Raw genomic sequence first — 19314 nt, 5'->3', positions numbered from 1 at the left:
CATCGCTGTCTAAAAATGGATAATAAAAAAAACATAAGTGTTGAAGACTATTAAGAGTAGCAGGTGTGTAGCATTGCTAACTAGCTAGCAACAAGCCTCCAACACAGTGCGTATGCTAGCGGCTAATCTAACTAACGAATTAACAACAGAGTGATTTTAGAACTATAAGATGATCAGCTGTGTGTCTTTTTTATAACAGTGACATGGTTGTATTTACCTTAATTAAACGAGTCGTCAGTCGCGGTAAACCAGCAAAAGAACTCGAGCAGCCGGGCTACGTAAGAAGTGTAGAGGGGCGTGTTTGCGGTCACGTCCAGCGGGTGTGTGGGCGGGAGCGTTACACAGTCGCTCCACCTCAAGTCACTACTGCGCAGACTCTGGCTCCAAATTTGCAAGATGGCAGCCTCCACAAGCGGGGTATTTTGGCTTCATTTTTGCACAATGGTAGGAGGCGGAGTCGCGTCGTCTATGTTTTCTACAGTCAATGGTTACTCATTTTACAGTATTTGAAAATCTAGTTGGTATTGGTATGGCAAGTAGCCTTCAGTAATAGTAATAAATCACACAGTAATATTACATTCATGTAGTTGTAAAAGCATGATAATATATTAAGTAATCCAAAGTATTCAGAATACGTTACTCTCATTGAGTAACATAATGGAATACGTTACAAAATACATTTTGGGGCATGTAATCTGTAATCTGTAGTGAAATACATTTTAAAAGTAACCTTCCCAACACTCATTATGGCTTTGCCATATTGGCCCACTTTATTGATCTTTATTATTATTTATTCAATTTATTTTAAGTTCTTACAGACTGGACAGACATTAGGATAGGAAAAGGAGAAAGAAAGAAAGAAAGGGAGGGAAAGAAAAACAGAGGAGACGAGGGACAGTGAGAGATTACACTAAAAGAATCTGCTGCATCACCTGCTGGAAGGGAAAAAAAGAAAAGAAACAAAAAGAGAACAACACAGTAGGGAGACCAACAACCATAGAGCAACAACCTAGATAACTATAAGTAACAGTAAATAATAAGTATTGAATGTTACTGAGCAGCATGCAAGACCGACAGCGTACGTATGCTTTGAAGCAGCAGCCAAGAAAGATGGTGTGTGTGTCACCTGTGTGCGTGAAAAGGCTTGTATTCAAAATGTTGGGGAGGGGCAGCCACGGCACCCTCTTGGAAAGAGCTGATGCGAGCCCCAGCCGGGGGGCGGGCACCCAGCAGCCATGGTGGAAAAGCCACAGGTGCCTGCGGTGATGTGCCCACAGGCTCTGCCAGCTGTGCCAGAGTGGACCGAGAGCCCTGGACCCCGAAGGGCCCCCAACCCCTGGAAGTGGCCCGAATGAACCACGAGCCAGGCCCCGCCAAGCAGCCACCGGGAGTGAGCCAGTACATAGCTGAGGACGCAGCCCCGGACACCGAGAACCAGCAATGCACCGACAGACAAGGGCATCAGCCACCAGCAGGGAGTGTGGTGAGGGGAGATAGGCCCCCACACCTGGGGAGCCCTGAGATTTTCCCAGAGAGGTGGAGTCTAAGACCTGACCTGACACATAAACATAGACAAACAGGCACACGCAGACACAAACATGCATTCCCACCCTCATGCGCACCAAATACTCAATACCACATGAGGGGTATTGAGTATTTGTAATTAACTTCAAGTTGATATACAAACAGTCGACACTCACCCAACGTGGAGTCAAACATAAATGCACACTGTAGACACAAACACACTCCCCAAACATACTCTATACCCCCAGGTCCAGGTACCATCATCCCCAGACAGGCAATCCACCCTGTCTGGGGACAAGCAGACCGCCCCCAGCTCTGCAGCAGCAGGGAGGCCCAGCATCCCAGACTCCGAGCAGACGGCCCAAGCAGACTGCCAACTCCTCCTCCCAGCCCCCCACCCCTGATGGCAAACAGAGAACAGGGGTGTGAAGACCCCATACCTCTCTCCACCCGGACATATGTGGTGTTGCTGCGTGCTGTTCTAAGGTGGGTTTAAAACACGGGAGGGCATGGTGCTTTCTACCAGAGAGCAGCAGGTGTCAGCACGGCCCCTCCCGAGAACCCTCAATGTCTACATGCATTTAAAATGGAGAGGTGGGCACCGGCACCAGAGGTGAGGTTAAATACACAGACCGTCCTCTGGAAGCCGTATAGCATGCCCACCCCCAAGGGCCTATATGCATGTGTTATGAGAGTGTGAGTAATGTGGAATAAAATTTGTGGAATAAAATTGAGGCACAGTTATCCAGAAGGGGACAGAGGAGGAATGCCTCCCCCCCACATCTCAGTGACACACCTGCACCCCAAGGCCCTGCATGTGTGGGGGTGTGATGGAGCAGGAAGAGTGGGAGGCAGATGGGAATGGGGAGGGAAGGAATATTAAAAAAAATGAAGAATTTTGAGCATACACCTTTAATAGGTTGTAACTGTATCTAAATTTATGTTTAAGGATATGAAGAAGTACAGTTAATGAGTTATATGTTTAACAGTACAAGGAAATGCCTTTCAATGGTCTTATTAACAGAATTTTTTATGTAACTATTAATGTGTACATAAATGGTACTGTGGATTAGAGTAAGTCTCACTGTTTACGAAAAAGTCTGTGAACTTAAAGTACAGGAATAAAATTGCAATTTTAATGAATTTTTTTAACTGTGCAGTTTTAAGACACTTTACCATGAGCTTTGTCAATCTCTTATAGACGGTCTGTGGTCCCATTTAATAAGTCTTGTATTTCATTTTAATGAGGAGGTTACTGACCATTTGACAAACAGCTGCTGCGGCCTCTGGACAACACTTCAGTCCACATGTTGGAGGTTTGAGTTGCAGAAAAGAATTTGGTGTCACACACAAACAGGTACACTTGCAGTAAATGTTTTAATACATAACTGTAATCACATTCCCAGTAAGTTAAACACGTTGACAAGATCACAATAACAATGCATATGAAGAAGTCACAAAAACACGTTTAACATCTGAGCCAGGACTCCTGCATTATCTTAAGATTAAAAGTAATTTTCTTTAAGATTTTAAAACTTCAGCAAACAGAAATTAATCCAAACTTTTAATTAGTGCAGTAACTGCTGTAACAGACAGCACATTGTGATTTTTGGACACGCATGAATCTCTTTGAATTTTAGACCCCTGCTCAAAAAACACTGAATTTTAAGACTGAAATGTTTCTCCATGCTGTTGTGCTTTGCTTGGCACACAAGTATGTTTTTAGTTTTCAGTTCCAGGGAAGATGATTAGACCTGATTCACTCAAAACTAAGTGCTTCCATGGGTAGTTAAAGAAAGACGTCATAAATAGATTCACCATAGAAACAGATAAAGACTGAACCTCTACTTCAATGCGGTGGACTGAGGACTGTGCGTCATTTTGGACTATTATTTATATTTATCTTTAAAAAAAGTATTTTTCTGTTCAGGGTTGTTCGCTTCTCATTTAGTCAACTGAAATTTTACTTCTGCGATGACAAACCTGGAATCTGACTAAATGTTGAATTTAATTTTTACATCGAATTAATCAACTGAAGATCCAAATATCAGTCAAACAAAAAGACACATTTTATATCCAACTGATTTTTGTCATTTTCGACATATATACATACATTTGACATTTAAACATGTAATGACTACATTTCAACATGTAAACACATTTTAACATGAAATACAATCAGAGCACACTCAGACTGTCTACAGACTGAAATTAAAAATCGCTGTAAGCTACATTTATTTTTAGTCATTTTCAGAAAAAAACATCAAGACAGTAACACTGGTACACTTACTGTCTGGATTAGTCACATTATATGTAGTAGTGATTTTGCTTCAATATTTCATTTTTAAAGCTACCTGTTACTTAAGAAGAACAAACAAGTATTTTGTCAGAAAGCTCAGCAGCTGCACATGAAACAGCAATTTCTAATGCTACAGTACACATGAAACACTACATGTGTCGAGGCTAATTTACACCATGGAGCTCTTCTCTAAAAATCTTTTAAGACTGTTTATGAAGCTGAGTTTAAGAAATATGTGTTCAAATCCTCAAAAATCTTGTGCATTATGGCTAACTGGGGAATGTTCCTGTTTCAGTGCAGGTAACAATGAAAAGCACCGACTGCTTCAGAGACAGAGAGTGAAACTGAAGCTTCTTGATTTTTAACATAAAACTCATTGTTGCAGCCAGGGTCAGTACAAACGTGATCCTCTTATGCTGCTTTTTAGTTTCATTTTCACTGTTTTTCACTAAGTTACTGGTTAGCTAGCATAAATTAATATAAGTCTATTTGCAGCAGCCAACCAACCAACCCAGTGATGTCACATTTTTTAGAGTAGAGGTCCATATTGTAAATTTGCCTTAATGCTTAATAAACAGGGACAGCTAACATTTAAACATTACCTTTTCACAATCCCACAGTGACAAATATAGTGCTCGGTGATACAACCAGAATGTATATCACAGTATTTTTATTATTTCTCTGTATAAAAGGGCCATTATGTAGGGTTAAATATTAAAAACATGGCTAATTAGTTTTTCTGACTTCAGATGCAGTGGCCCTGCTTTGCTATTTACCTAAGTCAACATGGCATGTAGAATTTATCAACATGAACATGTTAGTCAAAGGCAACAATTTCTATCAAAAACAAACAAACAAAAAATGTCAGTAGATAATCTAATCCCCCCAAAATTCTGCAGTTTCTAGTCAACCCAATGTTATTCCATTTTCTCAAAGACTGCTAAAATTATTATAGTTATATTTTTGTGCTCAGATATGGAACTTTGCAAGTGCCAGACTTGTTCTTTATATTTTAACCAGCTATACTTAGAAAATGAGTTGATGTATATGTCCCACATGACAGATTCTCATTTACTTTGATGGTAAGAAAGACCAGTGAAAACTTTTATTCTAGATAGTCTTTGAAATATTCATGTTCAGACATTGCCTCAGATTTCAATGTATGAGAAAAATGGGTTGGCCCGCTTTTCAACACAATATGTTAAAACATATTTGAGATATGAAAAAGCACAAAACATCCATTTGGGTTCTTTGCAGCTAATTTAAACATACTCGTCAACCATTTTATCATCAATAGTGGTCTTTTTGTCAATTCAACACTATGTTGAAATTTTAACATCACAAATAAAGTTACAAGTGGTATACCACCCAGCACTAGTACGACACTGAAGACGTTCAAAAAGATTTACCAAGAAGTTACCAAGAATGTATGCAGGCAGGCCATGCATGGAGTAACTCTAAGCCAGCTCCATGGACAGCCTTCCATCTCAAAACATCTGCAATGACACCAAGAGTAAAAGCAAGTGGCTGAAACAAAGCATGTGGAGCACACACTCTCAATCCATCACCTGTTGGTTCAGCTGCAGGTGAGAAACAGAAGAGAGGTGAGAGAGAGACAGTCTCATCAACACAGAAATATAGAATTACAAAAACATGATTCTTTCTCACAAAAACAATCTGACACCTGTACTACGAAACAAGGCTTGGATCTGAGCCAACTCTGGGTTTTAAGTCTTAAGCTACGCCCACTTCAAATGAGTACAAGCAAAGCAGAAATTCTGAGTGGGTGTGTCCAGAGATAATCTTTTGTCAACTGTGAAGACGAGTAATTGAAGCAACTACCAATAACACAGTGATATATCGCTGACTGATGTATGACCAGGAAGTAAATACATTTGAGAGTTACCTACACATGAAGTACGGGATGTGTGTGTGCAAAGCATGTGCAGCAACTAAATAACTTCCAGTGTGGACGCAGCTTTAGAAAAGCAGATCACTTCTTATTGGGTTACTAATCAATCAGTTCTTCGAACAACTGCATCACAATTTCTGCAACATCCCTCAGATCTTGTTGGTCCTTTAATGCAACAGCAGTTGGTACATTTCAGTATTTCAGAAACTGGTGAAATAGACTAACTGCTGTGTGTGATATTCCCACACAACTATATCGTAGGGTTGACAGAGGATAGTCGGAAAATTAGAAAATATCCAGTAAGAAGCAGTTCTCTATAAAGTCTTGTGGGGGCCACTCTCAAATGACACCTAGAGGAACTGCAGTTTTTGCCATTTACGTTTGTTTCTGCCCTGCGACAGACTGCCGACCTGTCCAGGGTGTGCCCTGCCTCTCGCCCTAAGACAGCTGGGATAGGCTCCTGCTTGTAAAATCAGTCACTCTGCTGACACTAGACAGGCCACATTTCTGATTGGTCAAAGCAGATTAATTAATAGATTAATAAACCCAGCATTGTCCTACTGATTTGAAAACTACCTCAATATGAAGATGAGGAAATTATAATCTGGTGCAGTTGGATAGTGTAGTGCTAAGACTGCACACCTTTGGAGCGGAGTCGCAAGATCGATTTCCACCCAGTATTCAGTAAGGGTCCTGACAAGACCCCCCTTAAAAAAAAAAAAAAAAACAAGCCCTGGAATGGCGCGGTTACGTCTGCAGTCTGTCTGCAGCTCGGACACAAAACATCTCACTGCATGTTGTACTCTGTATGATCGTGTGTGACGAGTAAAGCTTGTTTGTAATCTGCATATGTTGAACTTGTTTTCTAATACAGGCTCCAGGAACTTCTCTTCTTCTACAAACTCACCCATTGGATTCATTGTCAGCTTGATGACAATCTTCAAAATGTCTTACAGTCATTTTGTTTGTTACTCCCCGGATTCCCAGATAACCAAATATTCGTCATCCGTCATCTCTTTCTGCATGTTTATCCAGTTCAGTACTTCTTCCTCCCGACTGATTATTTCAGAGCTATTGCTGTGGTACAAAAAAACATAATGTGTTTTCGTGTCAGTGTGTGTCCACACTACGCCTGCGATGGATCTATCTTTTGGAACGTGACACGGCAGAACGACATCCTGTCCAACCTTAGCTCTGATGGTTGTTGTTTCTGAAAGAGAAGAAACAACACAGAAGAGAAAGGTTGGATTTAAAGCGTCTGTGATGCCAAACAAACCAGAATCCAGTGTGTGCTAAATATTAATAATATTATTGAAAATCACATGAGGAGAAACTTTTAGAGAGAATCAACTGCCCACAAATAGAAGTCAAATAACAATTTAAACCTTTCACAGCGTAAAAATCGTCTACTAGATGATGTCACACTGGAAAAGATGTCTCCCTTCCTCAAACAGAAACTATCTGAGTTTTTACACAATCTGATCAGTATCACAGTTACAAAGTAGCAGTACTGATAACATGATGTGATATCAATGTTGATAATTTGCTCATATACATATTTCCATCCCACATATACACGCGCACCCATGGCAGAACAACAAGGTCTAAAAATGTCTTCATTCCAGCAGCCTCCTGTCAACAGCTCAAGCTCCTTTTAGACCCTACATGATGCATCTCAGAGTGGATGAGTCACCCACTTCACACCACATCTACGGCACCATTAGAGTTACCTGAACCTGGAAGCTGAGCTGGACTGCACTAAAAATAAAAATCACATATGGAGGTTTAGACAGACTACTAATTACATAACGATCAGTAGTTAAAAGTATGGATAATTTCGAGTGAAGGTGAGTTCAAATTGACTTTTCTAAACTTTAAAAGTGGACTAAATATAGTTTAACCTCATAGGACCGGGCGTCTACATATGGGGACATCACCACAATACTAAATGTTGCTCTTTCAAATGAGCCATACTGCTCAAAGGGACAAAATTGTTGTTTCTCATTTTTTGTACTCAGGAAAAATGCTGCTGTGCTCAGACACCACATAAAGAGTTTTGCGCATCATTACTCAATTGTGACTAAAAATGCATGCCATGAAAGAGTTTGGGTCTTTGGGGGTTAAAGCGAGGTTTTGAATCGAGTCTGCAGGCTGACGGCGTTTCATCATTTCATGTTGAAATATGATCACATGTTTAAAGTGAGATCAAGCAGCATTTTAATTGTAAAACAGTTTCGTAAAACAATAGTTAGATCTCAAAGATTTTTTTTTTTTACAGCACATTATGTTCTGCATCCTGATTGGCTGTAAACCATTTTCAGTCAATCTCGTGTCGTGTCTTCTGTACTGTACCGAATGTGTTCAGCTTGTCAAATTTACATAAATGTTCGCTAGCAGAAGAAAACAAACACAACACTGTCGACGTCAAAGGATTATAAGGCACATTAAGTGAAACCAAACAGTCAGATAAGTCAAACTTTACTCAACTCATTCTTCTTGCTTCCTCTGCCTCCGTACCATTGATTCATTAATGATTCATTAATGTTGAATTCTCTGGCAGCTGCTCTATTCCCATGTTCTGGACCTAAAAACAGGGTTTGATCTTTGGTTTCATTCTGTAATACTGGACTTATTTTTCTACGTAGGTTTGAACTTTGAGAGAGTTTAAACAAGAGAGAAAAGTGTGAAAATGTTCATGCCTGTCTGTGAAAAGTGTATAAAGTGTGTAGTGACGGGTTTTACAGCCTTAAAACATTTATAATAATTGTAAGAAATAAAGTTCACTACTTCCCAGATTTCACCTTTCGCAGGTTATTTTTAGAACGTAACTCTCGCGATAAACGAGGGGCCGCTGTATTAGAAATGAGTTTTCATTCAATGAGAACGTACACGTTTTTATATTAACAGAAACTAGCTATGACTTGAATTTCAGGCTGAAGTTGGATTTTTGTTTTTTGGTTATGTTCTTTAGTATCTGTGAAACCATTAGCTTAATTATTACAATTTAAAACAATAGTTTATGCCTTATATATGGAAAGTGCATAAAATATCTGACCCCTACCTGCAACACTGTGATTTCTACAGTCTTTCAAATCAGCTGTCAAAGATGGGACATCCAATTAATTTTGGAATTTCAATTATCCATAATTCCATGTGAACTTCACCTCTGAGAGTCCATATTCATAAAGCCATGGCTTTTCCCCCCTATTTTTTTTAGATGAAAGACTTTTAAAATAGCCTCAAATTACAAGCAACATGTTTAAAAACACTCATACCTACTTGTACAAATTTGATTGACTTAAACAAAAATTTATTATAGCAAAGAACTAAAATTGAGCAAGTTTACATTTGCCTTAATTTTTTTCAGGCACATCTGGGATTATCGGGAGAGATGTGTGTAATGAACTGACATGGAATGAGCCAGCAAGTCTGAAAAATCACTTAAATTAGTCTTATTATGAGTATCATCACAGACCACAAGTGTGTCTCACCTCTTTTGATATTTTTTAATTTTAGCTGCTGTCAGTTGAATATTTATATTTAAAAATCATATGTATAGTTCGTTACTGGATGATTCCAACTTCAGTGCCTATTAAGGAACACTGATCTTGGACCAGTGAGATTGTGATGTTGAGATAAACATTGTGCTACACATTTAAATTATTTCTCTTCTTCGCTGTATTCAGATGGAGCTTCTGCTGTTTAGTTATTTTTGTCGTGGGGAATCCTGATAGACGCTCCATTGCTGATGGATTCCTCTCATGACACACACTTTAACTTAACACCTGTCTGTCCTCCACCTGTTCAATTCATGACTAAGACAACACCAATCGGTCACAATTTACACACTAAGCTTACAGTGCAGGAGACGAACTATCTAATCTAACACAGAGTAGCAGAAATATACCTCTCTGTATGTACATGTATAAGTCTGACATCAGACATACAGCCAAAAGAGCTGATTTACATCTTACTTATTAAAGAAAACCTCACCTTTAGAAGATGATGGTGAAAAAGAAGAGAAGAAGAAGAGAAACAGACAAAGAAGAATCAAACCCAGCACAGTTTTGCTGGACATGTTTGTCTTCGTCAGCAGTAGCAGTAATGTCTGAAGTGCTGCTCAGATCTCCTTCCTTTTTCTTCTTGAGTTTGGGTGTTGAGAGGGCTTGTAGCAGGACTAACTGGACACAGTCTCCGCTATTCATGCGCAGGTCTTCTGCTTCAGCCCCTCCTCCTCATCATTCAGACTGGACACAGAGCTGGAGGTTTGCTGTTCTCTACTGTTCCTGTGTAACTGTCTTACATCCACATTCATTTAATACTGAATCAACACAAAATAGAGTGGGAGTCTACAAATAAGATCAGATTTCTAAATGTTTCCATATTTGTCACCTATATGAAATCAAACCAATTTTAATATTAGACAAAGATAAGCCAAGTAATTACACTGCATTCCAAATTATTATGCAAATTGTATTTACGTGTCATAAAGATTAAATAAGTTGTTTTTCAATTAAACCCACGGATGGAATTGTGGCTCTTTGGATGACTGAAATCAATCTCGGACATCTATGATCCGAGATTAAGAGAGCAGCTGCTAAAAGGCCATTGCAAAGCAGCAAGCAGATATTTGAAGCTGTTGGTGCCTCTGGAGCCCTGCGAACATCAATGTGTAGGATCCTCCAGACACTTGCAGTTGTGCATAAACCTTATATTCGGCCACCCCTAACCAATGCTCACAAGCAGAAACGGCTGCAGTGGGCCCAGAACTACATGAAGACTAATTTTCAGTGCAGTGCAACCCTGGATGGTTCAGATGGATGCAGTGGTGGATGGTTGGTGGACGGCCACCATGTCCCCACAAGGCTGCAACGTCAGCAAGGAGGTGGTGGAGTCTTTGTTTTGAGCCGGAATCACGGGGAGAGGGCTGGTCGGCCCCTTTAGGGTCCCTGAAGGTGTGAAAATGACCTCTGCAAAGTATGTGGAGTTTCTGACTGACCACTTTCTTCCATGGTAGAAAGAGAAGAACTGTGCCTTCTGCAACACAACCATCTTCATGCAAGACAATGCACCATCTCATGCTACAAGGAATACCTCTGCACCATTGGCTGCTATCGGCATTAAAGGAGAGAAACTCATGGTGTGGTCCCCATTCTTCCCTGACTTCAATCCTATTGAGAACCTTTGGAGCATCCTCAAGCAAACAAATATGAGGGTGGGAGGCAGTTCATATCCAAACAGCAGCTCTGGGAGGCTATTCTGACATCCTGCAAAGACATTCAAGCAGAAACTCTCCAAAAACTCACAAGTTCCATGCAGGGCCGTTGCTAGCCATTTGGGTGCCCTAAGCACAAATGCTTTATGGTGCCCCCCCCCCCCCGCCACTGAAAAAAAAAAAAAAAAAACATTAATACTTTTGAATTTCTCAGTGGAATTTGTTTAATTAAATAACAACAAACATGACAGTTAAACAAATAAATAAGGTTAAAGGAGGTTAAAAATACTGTTACAAATAAATACTGAAACAAAAATTGAACATTGGAACAAGAACAAAGAGCCTGGCAATAATGTGTAATTTTTTTTATAAAAAAATAATATATATAATATAATAGTATTATTATTAATATATTTACAAATAGTTTCACAATAGAATTTAAATAAGAAACTTAAATAAGAAAAATAAGAATTTGAACACAAAAGCCACATTCCTTAAGTAACTATGTTAAACATTTTTACAATTAGTTGTCAGAGTATGCCCTAGAGAGGCACACGCCTGCATTTTCTGGTTGCAAAATCAGCTATAAGGTCATCATATGATAGCTTCTGAGCCACGTCACCATTGATGCTGATAACAGCCAGACCACTTAAACGTTCCTGCCCCATTGATGAACGCAGGTACGTTTTAATGAGTTTGAGCTTTGAAAAGCTTCGCTCAGCAGAGGCAACTGTGACAGGCAGGGTCAGTGCAATACGCAGAGCAATCCACAGATTGGGATATACCTCTTGAAGCTGATTGTCATGTAAAAATGACAGCATTTCCAAAGCAGACGTCTGTGGTGGCAGCTGAGGAAGGTTGATGATTTCCTGCATCATCTCAGGTCCATCAATGTCAGCTACTCCCTTATCTGTCAGTGTCTTCTGTACTTCAGTGCAGTGTTTTTTTAAATCCTCCTTGGACATCCCATTCACTTTGCTGAAATCAAGCAGCACTCCATATTTCTCCTTCACTTGATTCATGGTCTCAAACCTCTCCTGTAGGGACATTAAAGCAGAGTCCACAACACAATTGAAAAATGTGACCTCAAGCTTTTTAAGGGCATCATGGAGGGGCTCATCAACAGCTTCATATGCAAACTGCCTTTTTGTGCTCCTGAGCCTTTTCTCCTTCAACTGTGGTTCTATGTTCAGGGCCTCACAGAGTTCTTTGGCAGCTGACACAGCCTCATCAAACCCAGACTGTCTGTATTTAGAGAGGTTACTTTTGGCAGTGTCAATGAGCCTGACAGCAACATCGAGCTGCATGGAGCTGGACTGTAGTAACTTGTTCACCTGGTTTGTGATTGTAAGAAGTTCACACCACACGATCGAGCAAATCAAAAATCGAAATGAGGCTACTTCCTCAGCAAGCACTTGAGCCTCCACCTTTGCGACTGCATCACTTACAGCTTCTCTGGCCTCCAGGAGAGCATCCCTCACTTCTTTTGTCTGACTCCGGACAGCAGTTACACTTTGAAGCCTGCTTTCCCATCTAACGTCACTCCAAGATTTAAGTGTCAATTTCACATGTTTTGTTAAAATGGCCCATCGCTGGGTGGCACTGGAAAAGAAATTGAACAACTTCTGCAAATACCCAAAGTAGCCAGTTGCATCTGGAGAGGACTTGGCAGCATCAGCTATGACCAGATTCATCGTGTGAGCTCCACAAGGCACAAACAATGCTCTCGGGTTTAATTGTAGCAGTCTGGCCTGAACACCTTGCTTCTTCCCCTTCATGTTGGCCCCATTGTCATAGGCCTGTCCTCGACAGTTTTCAAATGGAATGCCAAGCTCCTTCAACTTGTCAAGGACAACATTGGACAGGTTAAGGCCAGTTGTTTGCTCCACATTTATATAGCCAAGAAAGTATTCTTTAATATCTGGTTGTGCTTGGAAACAAACAATGCGTACTATGACTGACATTTGTTCAGTGTGACTCACATCTGGAGTACAGTCAAGAATGATGGAGAAGTATTTTGCCAACTGGATTTGCTTCACAATGGCGCGGAATGTTTCTGAAGAGATAATCTGAATTAGTTCGTTCTGTGTCTCAGGGCTGAGGTAATGTGTGTGGGAACCTTCATCTTTTATGTTGGCCAAGTGATTTGCCATTACAAGGTCATATGTTGCCATAAGCTCTACTTCCTTCAAGAAGTTGCCATTGTCCGGCTCATAAAGACGGTCAGAAGAGCCCCTAAAAGACAAATTTCTGGAAGCCAGTGAGAGAGTTATTGAGAGTAATCGTTTGAGAATCTCTCGCCACTTTTTCCTTTCTGCCTCTAGTAAGGTCAACTCCTGTTGATCTATTGCCATGCTTTTCTTTAGCCGTGTGTCCAGTTCTCTCCACTTAAGCATGCACTGTATGTGGTCTTGGCTACACTCATGACCCCTCAAACGGATGTTGATGTTCGACCAGTCACTGAAGCCCTCTGTACTCAGCTTTATATCCTTCACACTGAAAAGCTTACATGCAAAGCAGAACACAGCATTGTTCTGCGGTGAGTACACTAACCAGCTCTGGTGAACCTTTTCTCCATTGGGAAGAATTTTGAACTTAAGGCTAGTGTGAAATGCTCTTCCATCAGGCCCCTTTGGAAAATTAAAATCAGAGCTGACATTAAAAGGACCTCTCCGCACAATTTCAACACGATCAGCATCTACAATGTGAGCTGGCCAAAGAGCAGGATCGGTTGAAGGGGGCACACATGTCTCCACAGTGTCACTTTCTGATAGTCTCTCAGTGACAGGACTCTCAGTGGTACTTGTGTATGGAACTGTACCTGAACTGGTGGTTGATGGTTCTTGTTCTTCTTGGCTAGGGATTGTTGCAGGGTCTACAATGGCTGGTGGTTGATGTCCAGGGATGGCACTACTACTGGATGGTTCATCCTGTCCTTGAGATCCTCCTTGAACATATTTAAGCATTGACCCTGCATACAAGAGAAAATATTCAGGGATTTTACAGAAATACAATTTTGAATCTACAGTAGGCCTACGAAAAATTGCATTATAAGACTAATAAATTAAGTAAGTCACTGGTACATTTAAAAATTACTAACTATATTTTACATGTATAGATTTTCATAATGGCAAATGGCAATATAAACATGCTGTACATAATTTGATATAAATGCGCAAGTAGGAAATCTATATTACTGGAAGATATAGGTTTCATATTACACTGTAATATGAAACCTATATCTTATTTATGCCGCATAAATAAGATATGCGTCTTTATAGATATCCTGAAATGCAGCAACATACAAAGTAATCTTGTCTAATCTGATAATAATACTTGACTGCATCACTGACCTATCCCAAAGTTAAGGTTAATCAGTAGCATGCATGACGTTAGCCAGCTAGCAACCTGAGGAGGGAAATGCTAGTCTCACGATTGCTAACGTTATCTGAAAACCGTCAATTGAGTGACCATGATGAGTTGCTTTTAGTAGTCCATTCTATATTCATATCCACAACGTAAACAAACTACCCAACATCAATCATTTGCAACATTTGTTAACACAGTATGAACACTGCTAACGGGAGCTATCACAGAGTTGACGGACATGAGCGTGCAAGCAAGGGCTACAATAATGAACTTTTTTTATTATTATTATTTAAACATTGCCTTACCGGCAAGCGACGCCTGAGTTTCATCACGCTTCCTCTTCTTCTTTCTTTTCTCCGCTCCCGACTCCTGTTGCCGTTTCGAGGCCATGTTCAAACAGGTGTTTACCAATACCGAATTGAGGCATTATAGAACAGACCACTGGGAGTGGGGGGGCACCAGGAGGAGACTGGAGACAGGGCACAAAGCAGATTCACCCCTTTTCTCGGGAAAATTGTTTTATGTTGCTTTTGTATTGTTTAACCATATTAATGCATATGATATTTATAGTATTAATATGGTTTACTTTTTTTTTTTTTTACGACCCTGATTTTTTTGGTGCCCTACCGGCCATTTGGTGCCCTACGCAGTGTGCGTTATGTGCGTTTGCGGAGCTACGGCACTGGTTCCATGGATGCAAGAATTGTGAAACTGCTATCAAATAAGGGGTCCTATGTTAATATGTAGCTTTGACCTGTTAAGATGTTTTTGATTTCAGTAAAATTGATCTACTAATGCTGCAAATTCAACAAATGACCATTTTCAATTCTCTACAATCTATAAAATCTTTTGAAACTCTGTGTGCGTAACAATTTGGAGCAGTGCATTTTAAGTTTTTTAGTTTTGAAAAACATACTGTTTTCATTGGGAGTTTTGTTCAGTAACATTTGAATTATACGCAAATGGTTGATGACTCGAAAATTATGCTGACTGTGTTTTGAATCGACTATTTAGGAAAATCAGATAAAAAAATATCATTTGCATAATAATTTGGAACGCGGCGTACAAAGTGCAGCTTTTAAATTATGATTTCATTTACTAGGGGGAAAAAGGTTATCCAAACCTAACTGGCGTGAAAAGTAATCCTTCTCCAAACCTGATAACTAGATGTGCAACCATTGGCAGCTGCAGTTATTTGTGCTAACTGGCAGTGAGTCTCTCACATCACTGTGGAGGAATTTTACCCACTCTGCTTTGCAGGATATGGAAAAAACTGAGAAATCAGGAGGGAGCCAAATGCTTTTTCACAGCACTGTAAATTAATTCACCTACTTGTCATTTAAGAGAGACTATGTGTCATGGTTCTGGATCATTTTGACCCAGCATTTTCAGCTCTTGTATTTTTGGTATTTATCTATATAATGGTCTATGTTCGGATTCTTTAGTTATCCTGTTTTGAATATTATATTCCATGTTTCGGTTTATTCTGGTTAAGGGTTTAGTTCTTAGGTTTTGTTTTGGTGCCCTCGTTTCTCCTGTAGGTTTAGTTCAGTGTCTAGTCTGAAATAAACCTACAGTAGTTATTTTGTGTAGCTATTTCTTGTTTCTAAACCTCCTTCGCACCTCCACGAGTGCCATGAGTGCCTGCACTTGGATCCTCCTTTATTTTCTTCACACGGCTCATCCCACTCGCTGTGACACTATGAATGCTAGAAAAGATGAGATTTCATGTTTTGTGTGTGTTTGTTTCGCTTTGTCTTTGTCATGTTCCTTTTGTCTTGTTTTGTATATGTAGTTTAACTGTTATTTATATGTCATTAAACTAGGTGGACAAAACACATCAAATTCACCCAGGCAAGACATGAAAAGTGTCAGGTTAGCCTTCTTAGACTGTGAGATTTCCATCAGTAATGGGGGACATTTAGAAGCTGATGTGTACTGGAAACCTACTCATACGGATCAGTATTTAAGGTTTAAACAGCCTGTTTTAGGATTTAAAAGTCACAGAGACGCGGTGTTTAGAAAAAATGCGTCTCAACTGCTCCGATACTCCTGACACATATGGGATCACTACAGGTTTTCTCTTGGGCAGCGGTTGTCCTTCTCTCCTGGATCGGCTGGAGCTTTTTTTTGGTTCCTTTCCAGCTTTGACAAAAGTCCAGCTGGGATAACCACATTTACTCAGGGCCTTGCTGTTCTTCTGCCTCCCTGGCTGCTGTGTCAGTGGGGATGGTGTTCGCTCTGTGTTGTAGCGTCCTGATGACACCCAGTTTGTGCTCCAGTGGATGATGAGAGTCAAACCTTAGATACTGATCCGTATGTGTAGGTTTACAGTACACGTCAGCTTTTAGATGTCATGGTCCTGGTGTTGAGGATCGAGATGTTATAGGTGACCGAGTTGATCATACACACAGTCTGTTATAGTTCTGGTTCGGTGACCCACCGTTTTGTGTTTCATTTTGGTATCACATTGTTTTTTGTGTTGATTCTTATTTTGTATTAGTTCTCAGTGATTTAGTGTTCTCCCTTCTGTGCTCTGTTCGTGTCCCTAAGTTAGTGTTGTAGAACAGTTAGTGAATTTCCTGTTTTACTGTAAAAGTCTGTGTCTCGTGATGTCAATTAGGATCAGCTGTGTCTCCCTCCTGTTTGTGCCATTCCTTATTCCTTTCCTTGTGTATTTATAGTGTGTGCTCATCGTCGGCTCGTCTGTGTAACTCTGTGTAATCTGGTGTTCTCAGCGTCTCTCTGCTCCTCATCCTGTGTCTCCATATATTATGATTTCAGGTTTGGTGTCTAGTTTTCCAGTTTAGTTTTTGCCTAGCTTGTTCCTCATTTCCTGTTTGCCACTTTGCCACACTGTAAATAAAACTCACTCACATCACATCACATCTCTTCAACTTGGGTCCTCCTTCATTTCACCACACGACTGCTGCCCCAGCTGTGACACAATTGGTCTTAAAGGTGCACCCTGTTTATGTATCTTCGGTAAACCATACAGACTTGGTGTAGACTCCCCTGGGTACAGCCTGTGGTATGAGGTCCGGTCGATAGCCTTGTCTTGTTCTAACTGCTTCAGACAGTCTATCACCCTCTTCCTGTAACCACTTCCTGGGTCTCGTTTGAGGGGCTCATAAGTATTTTCATCACTGAGTAGTGATAAACTTTCTCATGATAGTCTTTCTGGTTTAGCAATACTGTGCACCGACCCTTGTCTGCCAGAAGGATGATAATGTTGTTGTCATTACCTTCCTCTCCTCCATGGTGATGTTGGATGCTGGGGGCTTTGCATTGCTGAGACAGGCCGAAACTTTCGTCCGTAGTTGCTCTGCTTCCTCTTCTGCAATATTGTTGTTTCGAATTGCTGTTTCTGTGGCTGTGATCAGCTCCACTAGCGGGATTTGTCTCGGTGTGACAGCAAAATTCAACCCTTTAGCAAGGATGTTTTTCTCTGGTTGGGTGAGCTGTCTGTCAGACAAATTCTTCACCCACTTGTCCACATCCTCGATGTCGCATCCTTGTCTCTTCTGGCCACTGAGGACACTCTCCGTATTTTGCTGTGGTCTGCGACATACAACAAGTAAGTCAAACTTCTTTTGTTGCCTGGTCTTAGACTTCTTGTGCTGTGCTAGACGAGCCTTCTTAGTGAAGTCAAAGTTTCTTCATTAGTTTCTTCATTAGTGACAGTTTTCGTGCGTCCACATTTTGGCAAATCCAACACTGAACCAATTTCACGAAACTTAGCAAGCAGTTTGCTAACTGTAGCATGGGAGATGGGTGGTCTCGTAGGGTGTCTTGCATTGAAATCTGCTGCAATGACCCGGTTACTGCGTTCACCAGATATCAACACAATTTCGATCCGCTCCTCACGTGTTGACCTCTTTGACATGTCAATGGCTGTGAACAAAGAGAAACTTGTAAATAACTCATGAAAGAATAAAGTTACGTTGAAACCAAGCACACCATTGTTTTTCTTGTGACATTACCAATAAGTTTGATGTGTCACATGGCCCTCTTCCTATTGAAAAAACAAAAGTTGGATCCAAGATGGCCGACTTCTAAATGGCCACCATGGTCACCACCCATCTTGAGGAGTTTGCCCCCTCACATATACTAATGTGCCACAAACAGGACTTTAATATCACCAACCATTCCCATTTTATTACGGTGTATCCATATAAATGGCCCACCCTGTAGTACTGACAGATGCACACTGTTTATACACCTGTGTGAACACCTGTGTGTGTGACCTCCCTTGTGTTTATAAGGTTTCTCCATGTAAGTGTCTAATAGTAGGTAGGTAGGTGTGGGGAGCCATAGCCCTGCCCCCCCCCAGGACACGAAGTAGGCATGAAGGAGACCCGAGCCCCAGACATCAAGAGGCCCCGCAGAGCATGTGAGCCCAAGGAGGACCACCAGAAGAGCAGTCGTGCCGCCCACATAGAAACGAGCTGAGGTGAGCCATAGGCGCGTAGGTCACCCAGCAGCCACAGTGCAGAAACCACAGGGGGAGCAAAATGACAAGCCCACAGGCGCCGCCGGCAGCCAGCTACACCAGACCAGACTGAGCCCCAACCCAGAGACCTGAAACGAGAGGTCCCCCCAACCCCAGCACCCTCCAAGCACCTGCAGGGAGTGAGTCAGTACATACGAGAGCACCATGACACAGACAACCAGTGGCGGTCCTAGCCTGTTTGGCGCCCTGGGCGAACACTCCCTCTGGCGCCCCAGAGTCCTAGTCCTAGAGTGTATATGTATTTTCTTACTCTTCTTATATACATTGTTTGTTTACTTGCACTGCTGTAACTGGAGCCTCGTCGTCTCGTCTCTCTATATACTGGACTGTATGTAGCGGAGATGACAATAAAGTTTACTCTGACTTCAGCAGCGAGCAGGCGCACCGAGGGCTCTCGCGCTCACTTTTCGCGTATAGAATTTCGAAAAAACATCGGTGCAAATTATAAGTCTGTATCATAATGTCTGCTGTTTTCGTGTTGT

Source organism: Pelmatolapia mariae, linkage group LG22, assembly GCF_036321145.2.
Source record: "Pelmatolapia mariae isolate MD_Pm_ZW linkage group LG22, Pm_UMD_F_2, whole genome shotgun sequence".
Taxonomy (NCBI): domain Eukaryota; kingdom Metazoa; phylum Chordata; class Actinopteri; order Cichliformes; family Cichlidae; genus Pelmatolapia; species Pelmatolapia mariae.
The sequence above is the reverse complement of the archived record's forward strand: the minus strand, read 5'-3'. Positions refer to the sequence as shown.